The sequence below is a fragment of the Pan paniscus genome, chromosome 5 (assembly GCF_029289425.2).
Source record: "Pan paniscus chromosome 5, NHGRI_mPanPan1-v2.0_pri, whole genome shotgun sequence".
Lineage (NCBI taxonomy): Eukaryota > Metazoa > Chordata > Mammalia > Primates > Hominidae > Pan > Pan paniscus.
In genome coordinates, this window is record NC_073254.2 from 141,512,511 (window position 1) to 141,530,297 (window position 17,787).

General features: G+C 38.5%; 1 non-coding gene across 1 annotated transcript; it reads right to left on the reverse strand.

Annotated features, from left to right (window-relative positions):
- Positions 1-13,105: 13,105 nt before the first annotated feature.
- LOC112440150 (U4 spliceosomal RNA) lies at positions 13,106-13,246 on the reverse strand. The gene has a single exon (XR_003028340.1). It is a non-coding gene; the product is annotated as a U4 spliceosomal RNA (small nuclear RNA).
- Positions 13,247-17,787: the final 4,541 nt, after the last annotated feature.

Genomic DNA, 17,787 nt, shown 5'->3' on the forward strand with positions numbered 1-17,787 from the left:
AAAAAAAGAAAGAAAAAAATATATAAATATATGAAAGTACGTATTATAGAAAATACCAATTAGTTTTCCTTAATGTAACTGGAACCCAGAAAAGAAAACTTGGAGAGTTTAGATGGATGCAGAAGTTTATGCTAGTCATTAGAAAAAGTATTCTGAGAATAAGAGTTGGGAGTGACTGGAGAAGCACACTAAGAATAATTAGAGTTGAGAAATAATCCTGGGAGAAAAGGCTAAAATGACAATGCTGTTTCAACTGGTGGAGAGAAAGCTATGTTTGGTTCATATGACTAGAAAGACCAGAGGACAACTCATCTGTTGCCCTGTCTTCTCCTCCCTGCTAATTACAACATTACAGTGATGTATATGATAATGAAGCAATTTTACACTGAATCCAGATATATCCCATTTAGACAAACATGAATTAAGGGTTCCAAGTTCCATATTTTCCTTAATGGTAGAAATGTGGGAGTGGGTGAAGTGGGCAGTTTCATTTGTGCTTTAGTGAGAGATTCAGCATGTCTCAGTGATGATGAAGCTACGGCCTGTTCATATTGCTTCTCTGTTTACACTGGACCTGGGAGGGATGGGACAGGAACCGGGAGGTCTTGTCATGGCTGATCAGGAGAGTGGGTTGGCCTTATTACTTAGTGCTTTCTATTCCTCACTGGTCTTTTTCCCAAAAACAAGAGATAAGCCTGACTTATGCTGGGAAAACAGGAGGTTTTGAAAGAGGAAGGTTCTTACTTAAAATGGACTCAATAAATGTTAATAAAAATTGATTAACAAGAAATGAGATATTTTGGGAATGAGTAGTCATTTTTCACACACTGAGAGACAGACTATACCAAGTCTATAGAAGAAAGTGTATTAACCTCAAGTGAGAACTTTCTATAACTAAGGATTTTGAGAAAAATGGGAATAAATTTATAAAAGATATTGTAAAATCTATTTTTCAAGAAACAATAATTAGAATAAAAGAAAAATCTACTTAAATGGTTTAAACGTGTCCTCATACATTCAATCCCTTATAAATTACTGGAGCTCACGGAGTAAATCTAATGCTCTAAATAGGGCTGGATCTAAGACATCAGTCTATTACAGAGATCCTGCCCCATCTTACAGGGATGGGCGGACATCACTCAGCACCTGGGCTTAGGGCCCTGAAGGAACACTGGTTCAGGGTTGCCTGATCTTTGAAAACTGGAACCTGAAACTTGGAAATCAGAATTTTTATTTAAAATATGACTTAAAAATTTCAGATTAAAATAAAAGCACAATATGAATCATATTAAAGATGTTTACTGGGGTCAAGTAAGGCTTGTAAGGTTACCCATTTGTGATTTCTAGTTTAGACTTGTTTCTATTTCAAAAGAGGAGGCTTGAGTACATGGCCCCTCATAGGACCTTGCAGCCAGATATATTTCCAGGATCAATGACTCTTCTAAAGTTTTCTACATCTTGACACATCATCAGCACCAGTCTTTTTTTTTTTTTTTTTTTTCTTTTTCACATATGTAACTGCTGGGCAAGAAAGAAAAGAGAAGTTTGGTGCCAGTTTTCATGGGCCACAGCTGGTTTTCCTTCACACTTGCACCATGATCTGGCATCAGAGCAGAAATCTTGTGAGGAGGGTGAGCAAATGGAGTCATAATTCCAGGGAGTAAGTTGGATCCTACCTTAGAAAAATGCCCAGATAAGCCTGGGCACAGTGGTTCATGCCTGTAATCCCAGCTCTTTGGGAGGTCGAGGTGGGTGGATTGTTTGAGCCCAGGAGTTTGAAACCAGCCTGGGCAACATAGCAAAACCCTGTCTCTACAAAAAATACAAAAATTAGCTGGGGGTGGTTGCGCACGTCTGTAACCTCAGCTACCTGGGAGGCTGAGGCATGGGAATTGCTCAAACTGGGGAGGCAGAGGTTGCAGTGAGCAGAGATTGTGCCACTGCACTATAGTCTAGATGACAAAATGAGACTCTATCTCAGAAAAAAAAGAAGAGAAAAGAAAAACAAAACAAACAAACAAAAAAACAGCCCAAAAAGTTTTGATTGCAGTCAGGAGGCTGGATTAAATGGTTCCTGGAATCTCATTCTAGGCTGATTGCATGGTTCTCAGACATTTTTGGTGATGTGTTTTATTCTCCCTCAGTATGAATATTAACCCCTACCGTCAATAGAGCTTTGAAAAGCTTCTCTATTGAAGGTGGGGGATAATATTCATACTGGGGGAGAATAATGGCTATTATAAAAGCTTCTCTTCTGCCTTCAGAAAAAGAGTTACTCTTTTTTCTTCCCAGAGCCTTGAAAAATGAATACAAAGAAACTTTGCAACTTCTTCTAAGTGAACAGTAAACCTTGAGTGTTTTGTCTATGGATTTTTAAAATCATTGGATTGACTAACATTCTCAAATGATGCAAGTCTCTACCACTAAAGTTTTAATTCAAACCTAAAATGCTGCCATTATTTTGGGTAATGATATATAATTAAGTCTGCCGACTGTGTTCTCATGCTTTTCTATCAGTGATTCATGGCTGCTGTCACAAAGCAGCAGCATATCGGAGCTTATTTTGTCAAAGCCTTTGTTTGAAATACTCAGCAAACAGGGTTTTCTTGATTTATCAGATCGTCAAGGTGGTTCACGTGCTTTTGTGAAAACCTGAGTCTCTGCCAGGTCCATTTATATTCACTGCAACCTTTTTTTTTTTCTAGAAATGTTTATGATGTTACCATAAAATTGAATAAAAAGCTAAGTCTAGTTTTCAGCTAAGCATGTTGACTACTGTATATTCCATAAAGCAAGGTTGAAAAAGAAAACGGGTTATGGGATCTAAGATCTTACCTTTTCCAAAGATTATCTGTTGGTATCCTGTTACTGTCACTCATTAGAGGATAAATACCTGGAGTGACTTGCTTCTGAGGAGCTGCTCTTCCCAACACTTTTGCAACTGAAGATTCTAATAGCATATGCCAGTTTCTCCTCACATAAACTGTTGGAATAATGAATGTCTGTTTTTTGGGTAGTAAGCTAATGCAGCAGACTAGCAGAAGTCAAGAACAAAAGCTTGACTCCAGTGTTTTCCATAGCAGAAATTGGACCTCTGGAGGGGACTGCAAACCAGACGACTTGTTCCATAAAGAATGGATTTACTAGCTTAGATCCTTAGAGCTGGGTAAAAAGAAACCTAGGTGTAATCCTAGCACTTTGGGAGGCCAAGGGGGGCAGATCACCTGAGGTCAGGAGTTCAAGACCAGCCAGGCCAACATGGCGAAACCACGTCTGTACTAAAAATACAAAAAATAGCCACGAGTGGTCGTGGGCACCTGTAATCCCAGCTACTCAGGAGGCTGAGGCAGGGAGAATTGCTTGAACCCGGGAGGTGGAGGTTGAAGTGAGCCAAGATCGCGCCACTGCACTCCAGTCTGGGCGACAGAGTGAGACTCCATCTTAAAAAACAAACAAACAAACAAAAAACCTAGGTAAATTTCAGATAACACAAATAGTTTAAAGGGTAATTTGACCCCTCACAATTTAATGTAGTAGCATACAGGGGAAAAAAAGAAAAGAAAAGAAAAGAAAAAACAACAACAACAAAACACCAGGAAAATAACTTTGCTTTTTTCAAAAAAAAAAAAACTTTTCACCTTCAAAAAGTTCTTTCTGGCCATTCGATACGTATCTCACAAAACACAGCTGCTTTTCAAAAGTATTGTTAGGGGCTAGAAAGAGGTGTTTGTTTTAATAGATCTAAGAGTAGAATATAAAAAGGGAAGGAGTAGGAATTCGAGTGGTTTTTCACTTGAGAAAAAAAAATTTCATCATGAAAGAGGGATCTGTTTTCTCTAGACCCTGGATAATTTCTGTCAGCTTTGGCTTGACTTTTATAATGAATACTTTAAACCCAAATTACAAGTTTAAATGAAGAGCTCTTAATCTAAAATTCTTTTAGTCCCAGCTAGAAATAATTTCAGGGATTCATGTGATGTTGAAATTACTAGTCATATGTTTTATTATGGTTAATCACAGCCACTATTAAAAGAAAGGTAATAATACATGTTTTCGTCTGCTAAGATCAGCTGGTGAAACTGCAGTTCTTACACAGTTCTCACACAGCTGCAATGTTCTCACTAATTATCTAACCATCAGGACAAAGACTTGCTAGAGCCAGGCAGGTCAGGACAGCTCCTGTTGTAGGGTTCCCACTCGAAATAAGAGTTTTATAGACAATGTGACCTATTTATCATTAAATATGCTGACTTATTATAATTGCTGCCAGTTTTGAGAGTCAGTGTTATTATTTCTCTGTTTGAATAACTGCTCTTAATTGAAATACAGGTAACAAATTCTCAGGGATGGGAAATAATATTCACGAGTTTTCTCCTCTAATTCTTTCTTTTATTACCTTTTAGTTGCACATATTAACACATTTATTACTGTCACTGAGTTAATGCTTGCATTTTGAGAACACTCAAGTATTACTTGCATTTTATATTTGAATAAAACAAGATACTACAAAATCAAATGATACCATGTAAATAGAACTAATTCAGTGGCATAAATTACTTTGTTTTTCTTTTTTTGAGATCTCCTCTTGCTCTGTCGCCAGGCTGGAGAGCAGTGGCACGATCTCCGCTCCCTGGGTTCAAGCGATTCCCCTGCTCAGCCTTCCAAGTAGCTGGGACTACAGGTGTGCACCACCATCCCTGAGTAATTTTTTGTATTTTAGTAGAGACGGGGTTTCACCATGTTGGCCAGGATGGTCTCGATCTCCTGACCTCGTGATCCACCAACCTCGGCCTCCCAAAGTGCTGGGATTACAGCGTGAGCCACCACGCCAGGCCCAATTACTTTGTTTTTCTAGCTGACTTATCTTGGCTGTGTGTAGTTCACCTTTCATCCTAATACTGCATTTTCATATGTCCAAAGATAGTGGTTTTTGAAGAAGCATTGTGGGGAAGAAAAGCAAATTCATTACCAGTGTGTGTTCATGCCAGTGCCCCTTCTATGATAAAAGGGATTCTGTGTAATCAATCTGCCACCAGGTGGCTGGCCGATCCCCTCCAGGAAATGGTGCCATATTGGGGATTCAGTGTTGGTCTTTGCTGCTGTCAAATTGAGCATTCATCAGTGATTTTAGCTGGATCAGCCTTAGTGAATGGCATTCCATATTGCTGAGCCCATGCATAATCTCCATCCCTATTGCAATAAGTTCTTTTGGGTGATCCCATTGGTTAAGTACTTGCATTTTGAGCTCTGTTGGTCTACAGGTCTTAGTTACCAAGGGGGATCCTCTGATTGGAGCTGCAGTTGGTTCACTTTCAGGTAAAGCCAGCTGGTCATGCAGAACCATCTGTAACTCAGGTCCCCATCTTTTCTTTCCCAATTAGCTGGTCATAGAAAACTTCCCTTAAGGACATAGGTGCAGTTTGAGAGAAAGAAGGCTATGCTTCAGAAATGTGGGTTATGAGTATTTGTTTTACTTGCTCATGCAACTTCCTTGTGTCTTCAGGACCTCATCAAGGCAGATCTTGTGCATACCACTTTTATTTGATTATGTAGTATTGTTATGTATATCCAGCCTTATGGCTTAGCAGGCCATAAAGGACATGATGTGCACGCAGGTCACATAGTAAGTTAGTGGCCCATTTTTAAGGGTTCAGTCTCTACTAAGGTTTAGTAGCAAGTGAGAATTTAGTTTTGTAAAAGAGGAGTAGTAGTAGTCTCCTACTAAAGGTGGCATAGCTTTGCTACCAAATCCTAACAGTTTGTGCTGTAATCCATTTATGAGAGACTGTCAAAGGCTCCATCCATACAAAAATCCTTGTCCATCACTGATGCTTTAAGTACCTTTAGATCTGTAAGGTCATAGAATCTAAGTGCACTGCAGCTTGCATGGCAGCCTGGGCCTGTTGCAAAGCCTTCTTCTGTTCTGGGCCTCCCTAAACACTGGCAGCTTTGCAGGTTGCTCCGTAAATGGGTTGTAGTTGTACTCCCAAATGAGGTGTATGTTGCCTTCAAAATCTAAAGTGGTCCACTGGCACTGTGACTCTTTTTTAATGGTAGAAGGATCCAGACACAGCAACTTGTAATTCCTTTTGGAAGAGATGTGTCCCAGACAACTCAACCCTGGAAATCTCACTGAATTTTTGTAGGATGCATTTCTCACCTGCTGGCACAGAATTGTCCCACCATTATGTCTGGTATCATTGTCACTTCCTGCTTACTAGATCCAATTGGCACGATAGCATCAAATGTAATAAACTAGAGTGAAATGAGAAGTGATCAAGGTTCCTTACACAAAGCTGAAAAGGTGATGTAGCCCTGAGTTAGGAAAGTGATGGTGTATAGCTAATCCCATCACTACCTCTGAGCTTCCAGCTTCCATTAATGAGGCATCCTGCAGGAGAAGCTGGATTCCTTCAATATGCACCTAGCTCAGGATTTAAAGAAGCTGAAGCAGGAGGCCCAGCAGGAGCTGGAGATGCTGTTGGCCTAGCTCCTGCCCCTGCCAATCGGTAAGCCAGCAGAAAAGTACAGATGTGCATAAGATGCATCAGGCCCTGCGCTGGCCTGAGTGTAAAGTAATATGGTCAATCTTTCACTTCAGGCTTCATTTGCAAGATGCTTCCTGTGGATCATGCTAAATAAGATATGCAGGGAAGAAGATTCTGGGAAATGTAGTTCCAGTTTAGCTACGTTGATATAAATCGGACTTATCACATCAGGATAGCTTTGATCCCAGATGTAGACAGGACAAAAGCCTTTCAGAGAAAAAAAACCTCCCCTGAATTCCTGAAACAATGAACATGCCTATGAAGAGTAGAAAGCTCAACAAGGATTTCTTCCCATCTGCTTCATCAATAAAAAAAAGAAAGAATTACTATGATGGGCTGGTGAAGTCTGCGAAATACTACATTTGTGGGTTGAATGCCAAGAAGAGCAGGAGAAACAGTTGAAGACAGAAGAGAAAAAAAAAAAGAAAGAAAGAGAAAGAAAGAAAAGAAAAAGAAAAGGAAAGAAAAGAAAAGAAAAGAAAGCAAAGCTGAGAAGCTATGTGATGGAGGTAACAAGCAGAGGTTAGTTTCCAGCAGAAGCAAGCAATGGTGATGAATAAAGCAACGGTGATGAATATGCAACACCTGTCAACAGAGAGGAGTGGCAGTGACCAAAAAGGGAAAAAAAGCAGCTTCTCTCTGGCTAGGAATATGTCTATCAGCCCTCAACTGAATGCTTCTAAAAATACTGGCATATGGAAACCCCATTCTTGCACATTAAAACAGGCAGAGACCAGATATGCATTGTCTCTTGCCTGCACTCTTAGCACTTTGGGAGGCCAAGACACATGGATCGTTTGAGTCCAGGAGTTCAAGAGCAGTCTGGACAATATGGTGAAACCCTGTCTCTACAAAACAAACAAACAAACAAAAATCCCCCAAAAACATAAAACAAAACAAAAAAATTTAAAAAAGCAAAAACAGGGAGAGGGTGGGGTGAGGTGGTGCATACCTGTAATCCTCACTTCGAGAGGTTGAGGCAGGAGGATGGCTTGAGCTCAGGAGTTCAAGGCCAGCCTCAGCAAAACAGCAAGATTCTACAAAAGATACTCTGAAAATGTCTCTATGAAAAAAAAAAAAAAAAGCCAGGCATGATAGCACATACCTGTAGTCCCACTTATTCAGAGGCTGAGGTAGGAGGACCACTTGAGCTCAGAAATTCAAGGCTGCAGTGAGCATGATCTCTGCACTCCAGCCTGGGCAAGAGGGCAAGACCCTGTCTCATAAAAATCAATCAATAAATAAGAAAACAGGCAGAAGTTAGGCAGCAAAGGGCCCCCAAGGAACAGTATTCAGGATCTTTGTCCAACATAAGAGGCACTAAATAAGATAGCTAATCTAAACTTTTTATAAAACGTACTTGTAAAAGGCCAGGTGCGGTGGCTCACACCTGTAATTTCAGCACTTGCCAGGCTGAGGCAAGAGGATCACTTGAGCCCAGGAGTTTGAGATCAGTCTGGGCAACATAGTGAGACTTCATCTTTACAAAAATTAAAAAATTAGCTGGGTGTGGTGGCTTACATCTTCAGTTCCAGCTACTTGGGAGACTGAGGCAGGAAGATCTCTTGAGCCCAGAAGATCAAGGTGCAGTGAGCTGTGATCTTACCACTGCACTCCAGCCTGGGTAGCAGAGTTAGACTGTGTCTCAGAAAAAAATAAAAAAATAAAAGTACTTGAAAACTATTCCTTCCTTAATACTTCCAGTTAAAATATTTTAATTAAATTTGGTCTAATTTTAATATTTATTTTTATATTTTAATAATAGCTATCATTAATTTAACCCATTATTGTCAAAAACTTGGATGTAACTATATATGTAACACTATAAATGCTATTTAAAGTGCTGGATAGAATGGCTTTTACTGACTCTTTTGGTCCTATTTTAAGACAAACTCTCAGAAACTTAAGTGGGGAATTTGTACATCATGCAGCAAACTTAGTGTATCTCTTTCAAAAAGTCCAAAGAACTCACAAAACATTTTAATGATTTATGTGATATACAGGTAATAATTCTTACTAACTGTTAGATATAGGATACTTTAAAGATGATTATGAAGTCTGAATCTTTTAATTCAAAGAAAAATCCTGCAAAAACCACCAATAACACTGTAAACCCCTTTATAGAAAATTATCTTTTTTTTTTTGTTTTCCAGATTTTGTCTTTGGTCAATGCTCATGAGACGATTAGAGAAAAATGGGTAGGATAGACCAAAGTTCTGATCTTAGTCACCCATGAGTTGTGGAACTTTTGGCAAGCTTCTTAACTTCTTTTAATTCTATTTTCTTTATCTATTACATAAAGAATCCAATAGTTAGCTCATAAGGTGTTATGAAGATTAAATTAAGTATATATGTTGACTTACAGACATGCAATACATTTTAGATGCTATTATTAACAGCAGATGATAAGAATCTTGGCCAGGTGCAGTTGCTCACGCTTGTCATCCCAGCACTTTGGGAGGCCGAGGCAGGCAGAAAACTTGAGGTCAGGAGTTCAAGACCTGGTCAACATGGTCGATATGGCAAAACCCTGTTTCTACTAAAAAAATACAAAAATTAGCTGGATGTGGTGGCGCATGCCTGTAGTCCCAGCTACTCGGGAGGTTGAGGCACAAGAATCACTTGAACCAAGGACGCAGAGGTTGCACAGTGAACTGAGATCACACCGTTGCACTCCAGCCTGGGCAACAGAGTGAGACTCTATCTCAAAAAAAAAAAAAAAAAAAATTAAGGTTGTAATTATTTAAAGTAACTGAGATATTTATTATCAGTGGAAATTACTGACTGTTCTCCCTAAATTTGTACTCAAACATTCTTTGGACCTAGAGGGAGGTTTAAAGGAGAGTAAAAAGAGGTGAGGATGGGATGGAATCTAGATATAAATAATTTTATTTATTTTTTATATCATTGATGACTAATTTTATCGCTATCTTTAATATTAATCTTTATCATAGGTCTCTGTGCTCATATAAATTATTCTGAAAATTATTAATTATACAAAACTAATTTAGGTATATTCTATTAAAAATGTATGCCATTTTCAAAAGCCAGTAGTTACTCTAAATTTTAAAATGTGTTTTAAAAATCTTTTTTCTACAGTAGTCCCTTAAATCATTTTCTTGTCATTTCTAAGTAGGCTCTAAAGGCGTGTAGTGTTTTTACAAAACAAAACATTTTAAAAGGAAGAAAAATAATTTCTTAGTAGGTAAATATTGGTGTTCAAAAGTGTAGTTCTAGCAGTTAACAAATTCATGAAATTGACCGATTGTTTTTTGAAAAATGTTCATGCTTATTGACCCTGAACCAGATACGCGTGTACATTTCTGATTCAGCAGAGCTTATCATGACCTTGTTTATAATATTTGTTTAATAACACTTATTGTGAACAGTTTCATTAAAAAAATGGTAACTTTCTTTGCCCTTGTTTCTATATTAATATAGTCACTGCCGCAGATAGGTGGAATTTGTGAAAAAATTACCTAACTGATATGTTCATGGGATTCCTGTCAGAATCACTCATATTTATTCTTCTTTCAAGGCTATCTGGGAGAGTTGGTGCAGACTAATCCAAGGCCTGAGCTTGTCAATGATTCCCTCCCTGCATTTTTTCTGGTAGTGCAAGTGAGGGAAAGAAAAAAGCTTTCAATAAATTCTTGTTACCCATGACAACATAGGCTTTCTGTATTTATTTGTTCATTTTTTAAATTTAATAACTTTATGTCGAGAAAATCAAATATCCATGTAAAATCAGTATCAAGGGAATGGTGTAATACATTTCAATGACATTAGATTATTGGGGCAGATTACAAATGAGGGTGTGGCTCCTAGGCAAGCCCAAAGGGCCTCTAGGTCAAATAACTGACTGACTCAAAGCTAATTTGATATACAAGTCCACAAACAGCATAATTTTCCAGTTGGACTTTCTTATATGTATAATAAACCTGCAGTCATCTGGTAAAATGGAGTATTCTATTATCCTAGATAACAAATTCTTCTGAATATTTTCAAGTTAGCCATTAGAAAGTTTTTGTTGCAAAAGGTCATAGTTCTAAAATGTATTTTATTTGTATCTGCTTTGGTAAACGGAGTTATGTGTGTATAAGTATATTTAATTTTAGTTTCAGGATTAAAAACAGTACATTGAAGGTAATTTAGCTTTTTACTTAAGTGATGGGATTATTACTGTATTCATAGTGAAAATTATCTTAATTTTTCGTGTAGGAGAACCCCATTATATTGCCATAAGTGAGGTTAAAAAAATGTCAGTAAGAAAAGGAAAGACTCAGATGATTGCAGGGATAATAAAATGACAGGTGAGCCGGTGCAGCTGGCTGGCTGGGAGGTTCGGGGGCCTAGGAGATGATTCCTAATTGCATTTTACATGGGATTTTGCATTACTGTGAGGTCATGCAGTTTTACTCTACCTACTTGATTGCTTTATTGTTGCTGTTGTTGTGTTGTTTATTTTTCTTTTTAAAAAGAGCCATGGGGCTGGGCATGATGGGTCAGGCCTGCAATCCCAACACTTTGGGAGGCCAAGGAGGGAGGATTACTTGAGCCAGGAGTTTGAGACCAGCCTGGGCAACACAGTGAGACCTCTTCTGTACAAAAAAAAAAAAAAAAAAAAAAAAAGCCTGGGTGTGGTGGTATGTGCCTGTATTCCCAGCTACTTGGGAGGCTAAGCTGGGAGGAATTCTTGAGCCCAGGAGGTCAAGGCTGTAGTGAGCCAAGAGCACGCCATTGCCTGGGCAACAGAGCAAGATGCTGTTTCTAAAAACAAACAAAAACGGGGCTATGAAAGATGTTTAAGTCTATGATCTTCAAAGCAGTGAGAAATAGAATTTTATATGCAAAATCTCATACAAACACCCTCTCATCCAATCCTCAGGACTCCATTATGATCTGTTACCTGTTATTACACTTTTGAAGTTGAAAATGAACTAGAGAACTAGTTATTTTGCCCACGGCCATGTAGCTAATAAGGGGCTATCACAGGATTTAAATCTAGATCTATCTGACAACAAAGTCAGTATGATTTCCACCCCACTACATTGCAAAGGCAAAGCAGTTTTTTCCCAAGGCTTTTGCTTTGCCTACGTAACATCACCATTGCTGTCTTTATCTTTTTATTTTCTGTTATGACTGCATCATTAATTACCAAGTTTTTCATGTCACCTTTTACCTATGTCTTTACTTACTTGTGTGTGCATGTGTGTTTGTTGTTTTATTTTGTTGCTTTAGGAGGAGAATGTTGCATTTTCGACACCACACTCCTTACTTTTCGAATTATACATCTCCATAGTATTTATGTGCTTATTTATTTTTAAATATGTAGATTACTTTTAAAAGAATATAAAATATGGTAAAAGTGATTGTATTTTGGAAAAGGAGTTGAGCAGTAGTGTGAGAAAAAACCTATTTTTCTTTGTATAATTTTTAGTTCCTTTGGAATATCATATAATATTGTACTATGTGCATATTTCATTGATTGAAAATTTAAAATGTTTCAGTTTTGCAGATATTTGGGATACTAAAGACTATTAGAAATCGGTTGTAGTTCATAAATTTGAAACAGAAACAAAGACTTGGCATGTTGGCTCATGCCTGTAATTCCATCACTCTGGGGGGCTGAGGCAGGCCAGTTGCTTGAGTTCAGGAGTTCGAGACCAGCCTGGGCAACACGGCAAAACCCCCTCTCTGCAAAAAATTTAATAAAATTAGCTGGGCATGGTGACATGTGCTTGTAGGTCCAGCTCCTCTGGAGGCTGAAGTGAGAGGATCACTTGAGCCCTGGAGGCTGAGGCTGCAGTGAGTTGTGATTGTGCCTCTGCACTCCAGCATGGGCAAAAGACCTTGTCTCCAAAAAAAAAAAAAAAATCTTAAATCATGGCTATGTTGCTAATTCATGGATTCACTGTTATACTAGATTTTATTAGGTGCCACATAATCCAAATTCTTTTGGTATTTAGAGCTTAAAAAACAGAATACGCATGCAACAATAACTGCAACATAGAATTTTAGAATCAGAAGATATCTTATAGATTATTTAGTAGTTGTAAGTAATCAAGAAAAAAAGCATGTCTTTGGACTCTACGTTCACCATGGCTTTTTTTTTTTTTTTTTTTTTTGAGACAGGGTTCTCATTGTGTCGCCCAGTCTGGAGTGCAGTGGTGCAATTTCGGCTCACTGCTGCCTTGACTTCCCAGGCTGAAGTGATCCTCCCACTTCAGGCTCTGGAGTAGCTGGGTCTACAGATACACACCACCATGCCTGGCCAATTTTTTTGTATCTTTTCTAAAGACAGGGTTCTGTCATGTTGCCCAGGCTAGTCTCAAACTCCTGGCTTCAAGTAATTCACCTGCCTCTACCTCTCAAATTGCTGGGATTACAGGTGTAAGCCACCATGCCCAGTCCATATGGTAAGGGTTGGCATGGTGAAATTAATTCACAGGAAAAAATGTACCCAGAAAAATGACTCTCATAATATGCTCTGAATATAATATATTTTCTCTTGGCCATATCTTCTTCTTCTTATTTATTTATTTTCTTTTGTTCAGTCTCCATAAAGACACTCAAAAATTGCCCATGCTGACTATATTTCAAGTCATCATGGTGGGGTATTGGGAAAAGTTTTCAATTAACAATAATCACACATTGGATAAACCTCATTGACTATGATACTGCCACTGTGCAGAGGTAGACCACATCTTTAGGAAAGACATTTACGTGGAGAATTTGCATCGAGAAAATAATTTGCTTTATTTTCTGAAGGTTCTGACTCTGGGAATGCTTTATGTAACTGTTATGACACTTTGGAAGAAGATATTACTCAGTAGCAACAGATTTTTTAAAATGTGACTATTATTAATGTCTAGCTAAATGTGTGTATGATGGTGTGCATGTGTATTTTAAGTTTACCATGCTACCTTATCACAACCATAGTAAGCAGTGTCATGATCATAAGAAATTGACAATGGACAGTGATGCTCATGATAGCTGAAGGTATAAAACAGCAATGCCAGTTGAATATTTATTACTTTTTAAAAGGTGTTTAGAGTAAAAGAATCAGTAGTGGAAATAATTTATCAGGATAAAAATTCACTGTATTCATTTTATTTAGGTTAGATATTTTCTAATCACTTAAAAAGCATCTTAAATAAATTACTTTCACTTGGCATGAAGTTTTTTTCCAGTCAGTGGTTTACATTTATTCTATTTTTGCTGTTTATTCCTTCTTGTATCTCATAGTTTGTCTGAGAATACTTCTCTCTGAAATACATCCTTTAGATTTTTTTAAAGGTGGTGAGCTCTTTTTAGTTTTTGTCTCATATTTTGTCCTAATTCTGGTACGATATTTTATTTTTACTTTTTTTTTAAATTTTAACATTTCTTTTAAAATTTCAATAGGTTTTCTCACCACCTGGAGGAACAGGTCATGTTTGGTTACATGAATAAGTTCTTCAGTGGTCATTTCTGAGATTTTGATGCATTCGTCACCCGGGCAGTGTACACTGTACCTGATGTGTAGTCTTTTATGCCCTGCCCCCTCCCACCCTTTCCTCTGAGTCCCCAAAGTCCATTGTATCATTCTTAGGACTTGATAAGAAATTTAAAGGCATTGAATGAATGAATTTAAAATGTATGCAACCTCGTCTTCACACGTTGGCAGTATTTCACGTTTTGGTAGTTTCTCTGGTCATTTTCCCCTGTGGCTGTCTTTAATAATGAGTCATACTCACTGTAATAGAAATAATATCCATAAGCAAGAAAATCATTTATAGATTCTGCCAAATACATGAATTTACTGACACAGGAAAGAAAAATGGAACTATGATATGATTTTCACATCAGTAGACTATTTCCCCTAATAGCTCCTTGCTTTTAAAATGACTTATCTCCTTTCTATGTTGAGGAAAATGTGTCTTTGCTCATGGCTTTCCACTACTATGTAATGTCACATCCTGAGTTTACTCACACCCTGGCTAAACTTTCAATCTGATTTTTTTCTTTTTCCTCTCTCACTAGGGTATACTCTGACAGTTTTAACACAAGAATATCTTTGAGACAAATCTCAACATTGTTTTTTTGTTTGTTTGTTTTTGTTTTTGAGACAGAGTCTCCCTCTGTCACCCAGGCCAGAGTGCAGTGGTGTGATCTCTGCTCACTGCAACCTCTGCCTCCTGGGCTCAAGCGATTCTCCTGCCTCAGCCTCCTGAGTAGCTGGGATTACAGGCACCTGCCACCAAGCCTGGCTCATTTTTGTATTTTTAGTAGAGACAGGGTTTCACCATGTTAGCCAGGCTGGTCTCAAACTCCTGACTTCAAATGATTCACCCACTTTGGCCTCCCAAAGTGCTGGGATTACAGGCATGAGCCACTGTGCCTGGCCAAATCTCAACTTTTCTGAATATTATTTTCTGTGCAACTCTAATCAATTGACTTTGAAAACTTAAGATATTTCAGGAGAAATGAACAACTTTGTATTTTGGACATTATTTCTAAGGGAGTTTTGATTCAGTACATCTTACATCTGATTCTTTGACTTTTGTTTTAGGTTAGGTCAGATATAGCATATTTAGAAAAGATTGTTATATAACTTTACCTACTAAATTAACCACGTGAAAATTCCCTTTCTAAGAACAAGATAATGAGACCCTAAATCAAGTTCTGTGCAGAATTTAGGTACAGAAAATTAAATTATTTTTAGCACCCAGAGTTTTCTTTCAACACACTGGCACTTTCAACTGACTTCGCCAATTAAAAAAAATTAAATCAGTGTTTAGAAAATTGCTATTTGACACATCTGTGGTCTATTAAATAATGATTAATGTACAAAAAAACACAACCAAAATTTGTGGTTAAGTCATGACGGCACTAGTTATTTTAATCAGCATAAGTTTTCATACTTGTGAGAGCATAATGAAAATATTCTCATTAGCCTGGTATGTTATTATGCTATTCTCAGAGGTACCTAGGGGTGGGTGGCCAGCAGATGATGTAACCTCTCAGGGAAAAGCAGTGCTCCTGGATATATATGGCAACCTCATTTTAGAAAGTGTTCTTTTTCTAAGAAGTTTAAAGAAAGGATAACCGCAATTTCTTTCTCTGGATCATAGCATGCCACGTTAATACTCTTAAACCATAAACGTGTTTGAAGAATTAACTAAGCCACAAATCTTTTATGGATTAAAGCTTTATTGGCAATATTTTCTCTATAATTTAAATTTGTTTTTGATGGTACTTATGATAAGTTTAGCAATTAAAGAATCTTAATTGGTGTTTGGCTTAAATTTTTTTTTTTGCAAAAGGGTTTCACTCTGTCACCCAAGCTGGAGTGCAATGGCTTGATCTTGGCTCACTGAAGTGTCTGCCTCCCAGGCTCAAGAGATCCTCTCACCTCGGTCTCCCAAATTGCTGGGACTATAAGCATGAGCCACCGTACCTGGCCAATTCTTAAATTTTATATAGAGACGGGCTTTTGCTATGTAGCCCAGGCTGGTCTCCAACTCCTGGGCTCAAGCAGTCTTCCCACCTAGGCCTTCCAAAGTGCTGTGATTATAGTTGTGAGCCACCACCTCTGACTTGGTTGAATTTTTAAAAACACCAAAAGTCACTTATGGTCTAATAATAATAATAATTATTTTTTTTTTTTCAGATGGAGTCTCACTCTGTCACCCAGGATGGAGTGCAATGGTGCGATCTCGGCTCACTGCAACCTCTGCCTCCCAGGTTCATGCGATTCTCCTGCCTCACCCTGCCAAATAGATGGGACTACAGGTGGGCGCCACCACGCCTAGCTAATTTTTGTATTTTAAGTGGAGACGGGGTTTCACCATGTTGGCCAGGGTGGTCTCGATCTCCTGACCTCGTGATCTGCCCGCTTCAGCCTCCCAAAGTGCTGGAATTACAGGCATGAGCCACCATGCCCGGCCTGGTCTAATAATTCTATCCATTTCAGACTGAATTTACACCATCAAATCTGCCCATATGTATTTGTGTGTGTTCTTAGCCATGATTCAATAAGCACCTACCAAGTTTTCATGCACTATACTTCCTGTTGGTGGTCCAAATATAAATAAAAGCTGGGCCTGCTCTCAGGAACCCTTACAGTCTAGATGAGGGAGAGACCTTTGTCGACTCTGTGGTAACAGCCTTTGTTAAATTCTATAGGAGGATAAGGTGCTATGGGAACACGTAGGTAAAGTGGAGAGAGATGGTATCAAGGATTTACAGAGGGAGTAAAACTGCCGTGAGACTTCAATGGCTGAACAAAAGTATCAAAAAGAGCCACTTCCGGCTCTTTTTGTTTTAGTTTTATTTTTTAAAATTTTGAAATATCAATTTGAAAACTGCTTCTAGATTCAGAAGAAGACCAATCCCACAAGTTGAGACTTGTGATTAAATAAATGTAAGGAATGCTGCATTCTCCTCTTCCTTCTTAGAGATTCACTTGGCACATTAACAGATTAAAGGCCCAGAAAAACTGTATTAAATAAACCTGTTAATATTAACATGCTGTTTTTTTAATGTACACGACTATGGAATATCCCTATTACAATCTCTCTTCTGCAGCATAATTTAGGAAAAGAATCAGTTTTCTTTAAGACAAGACAGTTACGAGGCATAAGGATAAGATAGGGAGAAATTTGAGGCTGGGGCCCATATAGAGAGATATAGATAAGATAGGATTTCATTAATAACAAATGTCTATTTTGAAATTAATGTTTATTTTAAAATTATGGAATTTTTTGATGCCCTTGTGAAACGGGACAGGTTCCCTTGCCCTCTGGCAGGGTGTGCGAAGGGGGTGTGGCTTGCTTCTTCAGTGCGCCACTGCTCAAACCTCCAGAGGAGCACACAGACGGGCAGGCTGCGGGGCTCTGACCCCACGGCAGTGTCTGGGGGTGAATGTTTACAGCTGAAGCCCCAGTGGGTGTGTGTTACAGTGTGCTCTTTTAGTTTTGCTCTTTTAGTTTAGCCATCTATAGGTGGCTTATGTTAGTCAGCTCAATTAGACCCCCACCTTATCCCAAGGACAGAAGGCTTTCTGTATCCTGAGGTTCTTGCCTTGGTGTACCATAAGAATTGGATTACACGTGGGCTTGGAGAATGAGTGCAAGGTTTAATTGAGTGGAAGTAGCTCTCAGCAGATGGGGGAGCCTGAAGAGAAATGGTTTTCCCCTGGAGTCGGGCCGCTTGGTGGCCAGGGGTCTCCTTCAGCGGCCCCAGCCAAACTCCA